Raw genomic sequence first — 10628 nt, 5'->3', positions numbered from 1 at the left:
GTCAATGCAGTAATGGGATGCTCATGATGTAGCTGAGGTTATTAAATGCTTGCTGTGTGCCAGGTGCTATGCTAGAATTTGTGGGAGTCTGTCATTTTGAGGTCCTCCATCAGCCCAACCAAGGAAGACTAACCTTCTAGTCCTGGCCCATGGTCCACTACTTTCAAAGAGACTGGAGACTAAAACCCCAATGCCTTTAATCCCTCTTTCATCTGAGAATGCTCAGGTGTCAGCCACCCTGGCCACGCCTCCTCTATACCATTATCCCCAGGATGCTCTGTACCTCCTTGCCTGTGCCTGCACACCCACTGCTCCTCACCTCCAAACCCTCCCTCTGCAAATGTTGTCTTAGAGCTAGCACTCCCTACAAATCCACTGTCTTCTCTGAGTGCCCCTATCCTCTTCTGGCCTTAACAGAAATCTGGCTCTTCATTCAGGACACAGCTTCAGTTGCAGATGTCTCAAGCAGTGGCTATTTATTTCCTTACTCGTCACCTACCTTAGGTTTGCATGTCATATTTGCTAGAAGAAACAGCTGAAAGTGGTTGCTCACAGAAGGCAGAAATCAGCAATGAGGAAACCAGAGGCAGGTGCCTGCTGATTTTTGTTAATAATATTTTATTATTTTTCATAATTTTATTTAACTTTAAAAATGACCTACATGCAAAACAACACACACGTATTACTTTGATAGAAATAGAAATTAAACTTTAAAGAAGAAAGAAAACAGGTATAGAAAGTATCAGTAGGGGCTGGCCCGGTGGCTGAGTGGTTAAGTTGGTGCACTCCGCTGCAGGCGGCTCAGTGTTTTGTTGGTTCGAATCCTGGGCGTGGACATGGCACTGCTCATCAAACCACGCTGAGGCAGCGTCCCACATGCCACAACTAGAAGGACCCACGGCGAAGAATATACAACTATGTACTGGGGGGCTTTGGGGAGAAAAAGTAAAAAATAAAATCTTAAAAAAAAAAGAAAGTATCAGTAACTTGCCTAAAATCACAAAATAAAATATCTCATTTTCGGCATTTTTTGTATTACTGCTGAATTTGACGTTTTTCCTGTATGTTTACTGACTGTCAGTATTTCAGAATTTATAAGTTGCATCATTCACAGTTGCTAAGCTCTTTTCACTTGGGAGTGTTTATCTTTTGACTAATTTATGTACGCTTTAGTTACAATGTACTTTGACTCTGTCATATGTCTTGTAAATCATTTCCTCAGTTTATTTTCTTATAGTTTTATTAATGCTAATTTTCAGATATACGAAGTTTTATGTTTTCATATAGTCAAAAATTTCAGTCTTTTTCTTTATGGTTTCTGCTTTGAAAATCGTTTCCTATTCAGTAATTTATAGACATCCATTTATATTTATATACACAGTTGTACACACAGTTTTTCATAGTGTTCCTGTACAATCTTTTTTATTTCTGTAAGATTAGTAATGAGATCCCCTTTTTCAGTCTTGATTCAGCAATTTCTGTCTTCACTGTTTTTCTTCTTGCTCAGTCTAGCTAAAGATTTGTTACTTGAATTGATCTTTTCAAAGAACCAACTTTTTATTGAGTATCTGTTGTTTTTCTATTCTAGTTCATTTGTTTCTGCTCTAATATTTATTATTTCCTTCCTTCTACTTGCATTGTGTTTACTTTGCTCTTCTTCTTTACAGTTTCTTAAGGTGGAAGGTAAGGTTATTGACTTGAAGTCATTTGTTTTTAACATGCATTTGCGGTTATACATTTCCCTCTAAGAACTGCTTTGGCTGCATCCCATAAGTTTTGGTATGTTGTAGTTTTTATTTCCATTCATCTCAAAGTGTTTTCTAATATCCCTTGTGATTTTTTTCTTTGACCCATTGATTACCTAGGAGTGTTGTCTAATTTCCTTCTGTGTCCATCTGTTATCGATTTCTAATTTAATTCCATTTTGGCCAGAGAGCCTATTTTGTATGATTCCGATCTTTTTAAATTTGCTGTGTCTTGTTTTATGGGCTGGTCCATGGTCTATCCAGGAGATGTGCCCTTGGGAAGAATGTGTGTCCTGCTTTTGTTGGGTGCAGTGTTCTGCAGATGGCCATCAGGGCCAGCGGGCTTGCAGGGTTTCTCAAGCCTTCTGTCTCCTTGGTGGTTTTCTGTCTAGTTAATCTATGTAGTATTGAAAATTTATGGTCTTCCATAGGTTTTGGCTCATTATTTTTTCATCTTTTTGAGGTAATTTTAGTTGTTTATATTTTCCTAGAAACTTTATTTAATGCAAGTTTTCAGATTTATCGTGTGAAGCATACTTTTTATAAATCTTAAACATTTCTTCTGTATTTATGGCTATATTCTCTTTCTCATTCCTAATGTCTTATATTTGTGTATTCATTTTTATTTTAGATTAGATAGCAGATTATCTACTTCTTATATATTGTCAAAAAAAACCTGTAGTTTTACTAATGGCTTTCCAATTCATAAACGTCTTCCTTTATCTTTACTAATTCCCTCTTCCTACTTTCCTTGGGTTTGCTCTATTGTTCTTTTATTGACATCTTGAATAAAATGTTTAGTGCAGTTATTTCTCACTTGTATATATTTCACAATAAACATCTTCAAGGTCACAAATTTGACTCTGAGTATAACTTTGGCTATTTGTCATAAGTTTTGCTATTTACTATTCTTATTACTATGATTTCTAAGATATTTTACAATTGTAATTTTGATTTCCTCTTTGACGCAGGAATTACATAAGCGAGTATTTTAAAATTTCCAGTTGTTTGGGTGTTTTTTTTTTTGTGGCTGAATATGTGGTCCAATTTTTGTAAATATTCAATATCTACAGGGTATAGAGCCGGAATCAGCAAACTAGAGCCAAATCCTGCCCACTGCCTATTTTTGTAAATAAAATTTTATTGAAACATATCCACACCAAGCACATTTATTCACTGCCTATGGCTATTTCATACTATGCTGCAGACTTGTGTAGTTTTGATACAGGCTGGATGGCCCACAAAGCCGAAAATGTTTGCTATCTGGTTCTTCACAGAAAAAGTTTGCTGATCAGTACGTAAGAGTAGAGTATGCAGGGTATAAAAACAAACAAGATAGTCTAAATAGAACATCTATTTTTCTAAATAAACATAAATTACTGCTATACAATATCGTTTAGTAAACAAATACAGCACAATGAAAGGATTTACCATCCGCAGAAGTGACCATGTTCTTGCAGGAAATCTTGGGAAGGGTCCTAATCCAGTCAAGGTGACCATTACTCAATAATACAAGGTAACAAGAGAGCTCAGACGGGATCAAGTATATCCTGGAAGTACACAAATAATGTGGAAAGTCACCCTTTCCAACTTCCTGGAATACCAATATTACTAGAAGCTTATTGAGTTAAAAATATTAATGTAAATACAGCAATGCCAAGGAGTAAAATGTAGAATTTGTACCCATTTTTAAGATAAAGCAAGTTACTAAATGATACTACCCTTGATTGCGGTGGATTGATTAAGCTGCGCCCCAGACCCCTAGGAAGACGCCTTCATTTACTCCGCCTGGGCAGGTTGCTGTGGAATTGTGGTATGAGAGTAATAATTACTGGTGTGTGTTGATGCGAAGCCAGCTCATCTCTGTCCATACCTAAGAGGCTGGCCCAGAAAGCATTAAGCTGAAAACATTCTGACGCTGAAGCAGAAATGGCAAACTGGATAGCAGCCAACGAAGATTCAATCTAATATGAAGTAAAAACTGCATGTCAAGTCAAAGTCCAAAGTATCGAAAAGGCAGGTGGAGCACCCCCCAGGACGAGCAGGAGCGACAGGTCCCCGTCCTGGGTGCAGAGTCAGGCTGCTGGGACCTGCAGCCTGGGCTTCTGCTGTCGCTTATATCATACTCCCCTCACCTGCGTGAGCAAAAGCTCTGAGCAGCTTCCCAATTTCCATCTCAAAGAACCACAGGAGTGTTCCTTTTGTCAGCTTTTCCCAGGAATCCAGAATTCTCCAGCACCTTCTCTTCCTCTTGGTATCCTTCTCTTCCCTATCTTCTCTGAGTCTCTGAGTTAAAGGTAGAGAAAAGAAAGGATAAAACTTCCTCAGAGAGTCACAAGCCTCTGCTTTTTTCTCTCCTTTCCTAGAGTGAAACTGTCAGCTAGAGAGGGAACATCAGAGCTTTCGTTAGTAACTCAATATTCTTCTTTTTTTTTTTTTGATGAAGATTAGCCCTGAGCTAACATCTGTTGCCAATCCTCTTCTTTTTGCTGAGGGAGACTGGCCCTGAGCTAGCATCCATGCCCATCTTCTTCTACTTTATATGTGGGATGTCTGCCACAGCATGGCTTGACAAGCAGTGCATAGGTCCACACCCGGGATCCAAACCAGTGAACCCTGGGCCACCAAAGTGGAACGTGTGAACTTAACCACTGCACCACTGCACCAGCCCCAACTCAACATTCTATTCACAACCAATAGGCATATTTCAGTGGAAACATTTGAGCAGCAACAGCAGTGTAAGCTGATGAGTCCTACTGTAGCGTGGGCTGCAGGGACTGTGTGAAGGAAAGAGTGTTGCTAATACTCTATCAGTGTTTATTCAACCCCAGAAAAAGGAAATGGACACTGCATTCCAGGAACGAACACGCCTGGGTGGGGCTGGGTTGTTCATCAATCTTTTGCAAAGCTGGAATGAAATATCACTCAAGAGTATCTCATTGGCTAATCTCTGATTCTGCAGTTGCTATGAAATAGTCAATCCTGTTTCCCCCAAAATGGCAGAGATTGTTAGTTGTCTGCTGTGGGGGATCAGAATTTGCCACCTCAAGATGTGTCTCTTTGGCACGAGGATTATTTTTGGCTGAATATTTTTTTAAAAACTGCAGACATGGGGAAAGCTCTGAAAACCAAGTAGAAGGTACCCTTTGTAAGAGACATTTACATTTGTGAGGGAAATCTCCATTTGTAGAGATGTCTCCCTCTCTGTACCAGGAAGAGGGGGATGACCTTCTCTCTAGAAACTCTTACCAATGTGGAAAGCAAGCACTTAATCTGCATAATAACCTTACTCTTGTTTACTGTACTTTTTCTGGTAATCTCCCACAAGTGACTCCCCCCATCTCAAAAATCCTCCTTTGTCTTTGGTGAAGATGGTATTTAAGGCGGCGACTTCAGCCGCTCTGGGGAGTTGCTCAGTTTTCCGGGGTCTCTCCCATGTATACGTGTTATAAAGCTTTGTTTGATTTTCTCCTGTTATTCTGTCTCACGTCAATTTAATTCCTAGCCCAGCCAGAAGGACCCAGAGGGTAGAGGGCTTGTCTTCCTCCCCTGCTCTACCCAATATTCATTCTCTCCCCTTCTTTATGACATAACTCTGATTTTGGGGGGAGGGGGAATGGTGAAATGCCTGGCTGAAAAACTGAACTTCCCAGGTCCTCTTACAGAGGTCGAGTAACTCTGTGATGAAGTTCTGGCTTCTAATACGTTGGGCCTTTGAGGAAAGCCCCTAAAAAAGGAGTGTTGAATCAGCTGGGAGTCCCCTTTGGCCTTCCCCTTCCTTTTCTTCCTGGATTGGAGATGCAATGTCCAACTTGTGACCCTGAAGTGACCTTACGAATGAAAGACACACAATAAGGATGGCTTCTTGAAGGAGTCAGGACCATTGATGACTCTACAAGGCCAGCATATCAATCCTTAATCCAAACTTCATTTACGTGAGAGAAAATAAACTTCTATCTTTGTTTTTTTTTTTTGGAGGAAGATTAGCCCTGAGCTAATCCTCTTTTTCTGAGGAAGCCTGGCCCTGAGCTAACATCCATGCCCATCTTCCTCTACTTTATACGTGGGACGCCTACCACAGTATGGCTTTTGCCAAGCGGTGCCATGTCCGCACCTGGGGTCCGAACCAGTGAACCCCGGGCCACCGAAGTGGAACATGCGCACTTAACTGCTGTGCCACTGGGCCGGCCCCAAATTCTATCTTTTTTAAGCTACCGTTATTTCAGAGCCCTGTGGCTCACAGTGGAGCACAACTCCTAACACCCTATATGCCAGGCAGGATGCCCTGAAGGCCGCTGGTTAGGTCTCTCTCTCTTTGCAAAGGAAAAATTGGTGACAGATTTATGCACCAATCTCCTGTCAGTTTGGTTAGAAGGAAACAAGCTTCTAAAGACTCTGTAATCCCAGTGAGGTACAAAAATTAAATTTCTGGGTCCTGTGGTGAATGGAGAAGGAGATAAGAAGAAGCTTCTACTTAGGAGAGCAGTAAAGAAAACAGGTCCCTGAATTGGGATCGGCTTTTAGTTAAGGGAAAGTGGTAGAGAGAAGGTTCTGTGAAAAGTTTGAAGATGAAACAGAATTAACTCATGAAGATAGGAAGGTTCTAGATGACTAAGGCAGGAAGTATTTCAGCATTCTCCATGCAAATCCAGACTGCCATCCGCCCATCCCTCCACTACTGTATTTACATACCCCGTGAGCCGAGAATTCATTCACGGTTCCCAGCTGCAGGAGTTGGTAGCTCAGACACCACCGACTTCCCCAATGGGAAGTAAGTTTCCTTTCCTGCCACCAAAATCGACATTTGGTGTGTCTGAAGTAGCCTGAGAGGCCACGCCTTCAGTCCTAGGACCAGACTGTTGTCCAATATGTAACCCGTGCTGGTAAATGTCAGTTGATTAATGGAGGACAGAAAAAGAATTACCAAATGTAAAGAGGGTGAAATTTCCAAGGGCAGGTGGAAAGGTTGAGGAGAACAGCACTTACAATAAATGCAGGAACCTGCAGTTAGGATTTGCGGTGGTAGTTGATGGAAGGTAAGGGAGAAGTCCCATGTAGGAATATTCTGTGGCTCTGACCCACGATATCATCACTTTGAAAGAAAGAGGGAGGGGCGTGGGGCTGAAAGGGGAAGCAAGAGGACACTGATGACCGATTTCCCTGAGCCACAAGTTTGCCCAAACCATGGCTTGACCACGGTGACCATTTCCCTCCTAGATGACCCCTCTCCAGTCCAGCTGCCCACTCTGTCCTGCTTCTGCCACCACTTCCTGGGCTCTCTTAAAGCCGAGCTAGTCCCATTTATTTGTTTATTCAGGGCAGGAGAGGAGTGGACCAGGATGTCCGAGGCACCAAATGCCTGTGGTTCCCTAAAGCGGGAGACCCAGGCCCAAGGTGACACAGGCAGTGACCACCTCAGAGCTCCACTCAAGGCCTGGCTGGTCCAGACCAAGCCCAGAGAAACCCGCTCTTCCAAAGTGACAGTCACCGGGGCTGTTTTAGCTGCTGAGCCCCGCAGTGCTCCAAGTGCATTGGCTCATTTAACGCCCCGGCCCACTCTATGAAGTCAGTTCTATCATTATGCCCATTTTGCGTTTGAGGAAACAAACTGAGACGGGTTAAGTCATTAGGCCCAGATCACGGTTCCTCAGCGGCAGCTCTGGGACTCACGCCCAAGCGTGTGACTGACGAGCTAGACTCCAGCCAGCATAGTATGTACTTACCATTTTCTATGAAATATAGAAAAGGAAAAGGAAGAATAAAAATCCCCTCTGATTCCACCCACAGAGATAACTGTTTGTTTTACTTCTGGCTTGCTATCCTTATTGCAAACCCCCCTTTTATGTGGCAGAAATGTCAGCTTTCCAGGCGCAGTCCTGTGGGAAGTGGTCTCTCTTCTTCCCTGTCAGTGCTTGTCTTGAGAGCAGCCTTTGACAATCCCCTGGCAAAGTCTGTGCCCCCCGACCCACCAGACTGGACCCAAGGCCTGACCCCCTCTCCCTTCCCCCACCAAGGCCCTGTTTCTGCGAAGGGCTGCCCTCTCGTGCATATGACCTGGCTAACCTAATAATCTCAGATAATAACGCTGGCGCTTCAGCAGGCTACTCCTCACAGGTGTCACATTTCTAAACAGACAGGAATTTTTGAGAGATGCTGTAGTTTTTAGCTGAAATTCCAGTGTAGAGCTCCGTTGGGCTTGGCCGGGCTTTTGACGCCCTCTTAAAGCACACCCTCCTCCTTCGCTGCTTTCCCAGCGGGGGAGAAGGGTTTCCACAGCGAACCTCTGGCTGCCAAATTGTGATGGGGAGGTGTTGGGCGGGTGCGTGGTGAAGGGGAAGATGTTTCGTGTTGCAACACAGGAAGTCTCAGGCAGCCAATGACCTCGGAGCCCCTGAGGACTCTGGAGAGGTCAGTTCATCTGGGAGGTGGTTGTTTCCTGCCTGAAAGCCGTGGCTGACTACAAAGCTGCTTCCACCGCCAGAGCACAATCAGAGAGACAGAAAGTGGGGTGCCAGGACCTGGCGATGGAGCAGCGCAGGCAGAACGGAAGGCCAGGACAGCCCTCTCACACACAACACTTCCCTTTGACAAGGAATATTTCATGGTATCCCTTCTACCATTTTACCATTCCCATGGTATCTGGAAACGAAATTCTTAGACAATATAACCTATCTCCACATATATATCTTTTAAATCAATATAATGTCTTACCTATAATAGAAAGAAAAAGTAAAAGGAAAGTAATGGATAATAAAATAAAATACATTTAAATGTGTGAATACCAGCACACAACTACTTTAGAAGACACAGCAAGGACCCGGATGCTTGCACCTTTACTTACAATCATTGTGAACACAACAGCTACAAATACAGATCAGTACAGTTGTTGTTAAATTGGTGATTCAATATCACGAGAAGCATTGCTGTCAGAAACATGCATTTCCAGAATCGTGAACAACGTTTGGTAGAGTCCTAAACAAAACAAAATACCATCTTCCCTTGATTCACACACTTAAATTCTAGGCTCAGATAATTATCTGTAGGATTTTCAGCTACACAAATGTCTAGTGAGATTTTCCAAAGTCATATGAGACCCAGCACAGCTGTTGTTATTGGGAATTGCCTTGTGCGTTTCAGGAAGGGCAGCATCCTTCGTCTCCCTCCATAAAATGTCAGCTGTACCCTCCAGTCGTTGTGGCAAACTAAAATGCCCCCCAAAATTTCCAAAATACTCCCAGTGGCATGACCCTTATTGAGAATCAGTGTCTGGAGAGACCCCAGGAAACAATTTGCTGGAAGATTCCAAGTCCAGTTAGGTCAGGTATGGCATGAACAGTTCAGTAGCATGATGGAATCTGAGGCAAAATACTGATAAACAATACAGGTTGTGTTAGTGACATGTTTCCCAAGAAGTCAAAAATATGCTTGTCCTCAGAGTAAAGTATAAAATCAATATGGTAGAATTCAATGGGGGATTTGCTAAAGCATCTTAAAGAGCTGGGAATGCCTAAGACTAGAGATTTAATGCTTACCTAAGTAATGGTGGTAATAAATCCAAAGAACTTTAGAAAACTTGATGAAAATCAATTAGGCAAAGATCAATTTGCTAGAAGTCAGGTCACTAAACGACACATTCACCAAAAGCCAATGTGTTGAAAATAAATTTGCTGAATGATTAGTTCACCCCAAACTGCCAAATCCAGTACCTTAAACCAGGTCTAGAAGGGTTCACCATAGCCATTTCACTACAAGCCAGTTGGCTACAGTTGCGTCACTGAGGATGGCCAATTCCTGGTCTGTTTGGGACTTTGGCTCCAGTCATTAAGTAACAAGAGGATCTTGCGCATTTCAAATTTCACGCATTGCCCCCATCTCCAGTGTCAAGGATTTTATAAATAACAAGGTAGCTTTCTCTCTGCATTAAACTACATTTAGCCCACTGCCTTCCTATTACTTGTGAATCAGTTCAATCAAATAAATATTTAGTGCATGTTTCGAATTTCAGACTCCTTTCACTTCAGTGTCCATACGTCAAAGAAAGGTTTGCCGTTTAATCACAGTTTTGTACTTATTTGCTCTTCCCTATTTTTGTTGACTTTATCAGTCTTTTGAACAAAGATTGCTGTCTGCTTGTTAGTTTTACGTATCCACAACAAATGTGGAAACTGGTAAAATTCTTTTTCATGAAATGAGGTCTGTACACAAATTTAGGTGTGTGGCCTAGAAAATCCGTGTTAGGCATAAGGCCTCAAAACTAGAGAAGGCAACAATCCGTGTTTCACATTAGAGAAGTGCAAGGAACTAAAAGGTGAAAACATAAAACAGACATTCTCCGGGCGGGCCTGGCAAAGTCAGGGAGAGCCGGGGTGGAGCAGCTCCCGTGAGCCACACCGGACACAGACTGAAAATCCATCCTCAGGACTATGCAGCAGCATCACACAGGCAATCTGTTATAAGCTCCATAAGTAGTTAATAGAAGCAAGGTTTTGGTGAATCAAGAATTTGATTAGTTGGTCATCTGGCAAATTGATGATCTGGTATGTTCCTTTTTAGCAAACTGGTATATTGGCTTTTGGAAGGGTGGTTTGCTTCCCTCAAGCGGTGATGTGACAGGCAGAAGGGGAGCTGGAAATAAAAGAGTGACAGAAGCAAGCACGGGAGGGCCCATTCTAACAGCCCATTAGTGATGATGTCCCATTCTCAGTGCTGACCTGCACGTGTGTCCCCGCTGTGGAGACGGAAGCCTCAGGCCAGCTCAGCCAGCTGCCAGTAACAGGTGATCATGTAACCAATTCTTCCTCTGATTCCACTCACCTGGAATGCTTCTGATTATGAGCTTCCCCGGTAGTTTTCCTTCAGAGAAAATTTGTAGGCCAAGGGTCA

At 42.7% G+C, this 10628-nt stretch overlaps 1 long non-coding RNA gene across 2 annotated transcripts; it reads right to left on the bottom strand.

The window, feature by feature from the left end:
- Positions 1-609: 609 nt before the first annotated feature.
- Positions 610-6560, bottom strand: LOC139041988 (uncharacterized). Of its 2 annotated transcripts, XR_011498132.1 has the most exons (5): positions 6438-6560; positions 3881-4031; positions 3578-3709; positions 3177-3295; positions 634-930 (listed from the first exon to the last, which is right to left on the bottom strand). It is a non-coding gene; the product is annotated as an uncharacterized lncRNA (long non-coding RNA). The 2 variants fall into 2 exon arrangements; XR_011498133.1 differs by lacking the exon at positions 3578-3709 and having other exon boundaries at positions 610-930.
- Positions 6561-10628: the final 4068 nt, after the last annotated feature.

Source organism: Equus asinus, chromosome 25 (genome assembly GCF_041296235.1).
Source record: "Equus asinus isolate D_3611 breed Donkey chromosome 25, EquAss-T2T_v2, whole genome shotgun sequence".
In the NCBI taxonomy this organism is placed as follows: domain Eukaryota; kingdom Metazoa; phylum Chordata; class Mammalia; order Perissodactyla; family Equidae; genus Equus; species Equus asinus.
This window is presented reverse-complemented; position numbering and strand designations above follow the sequence as displayed.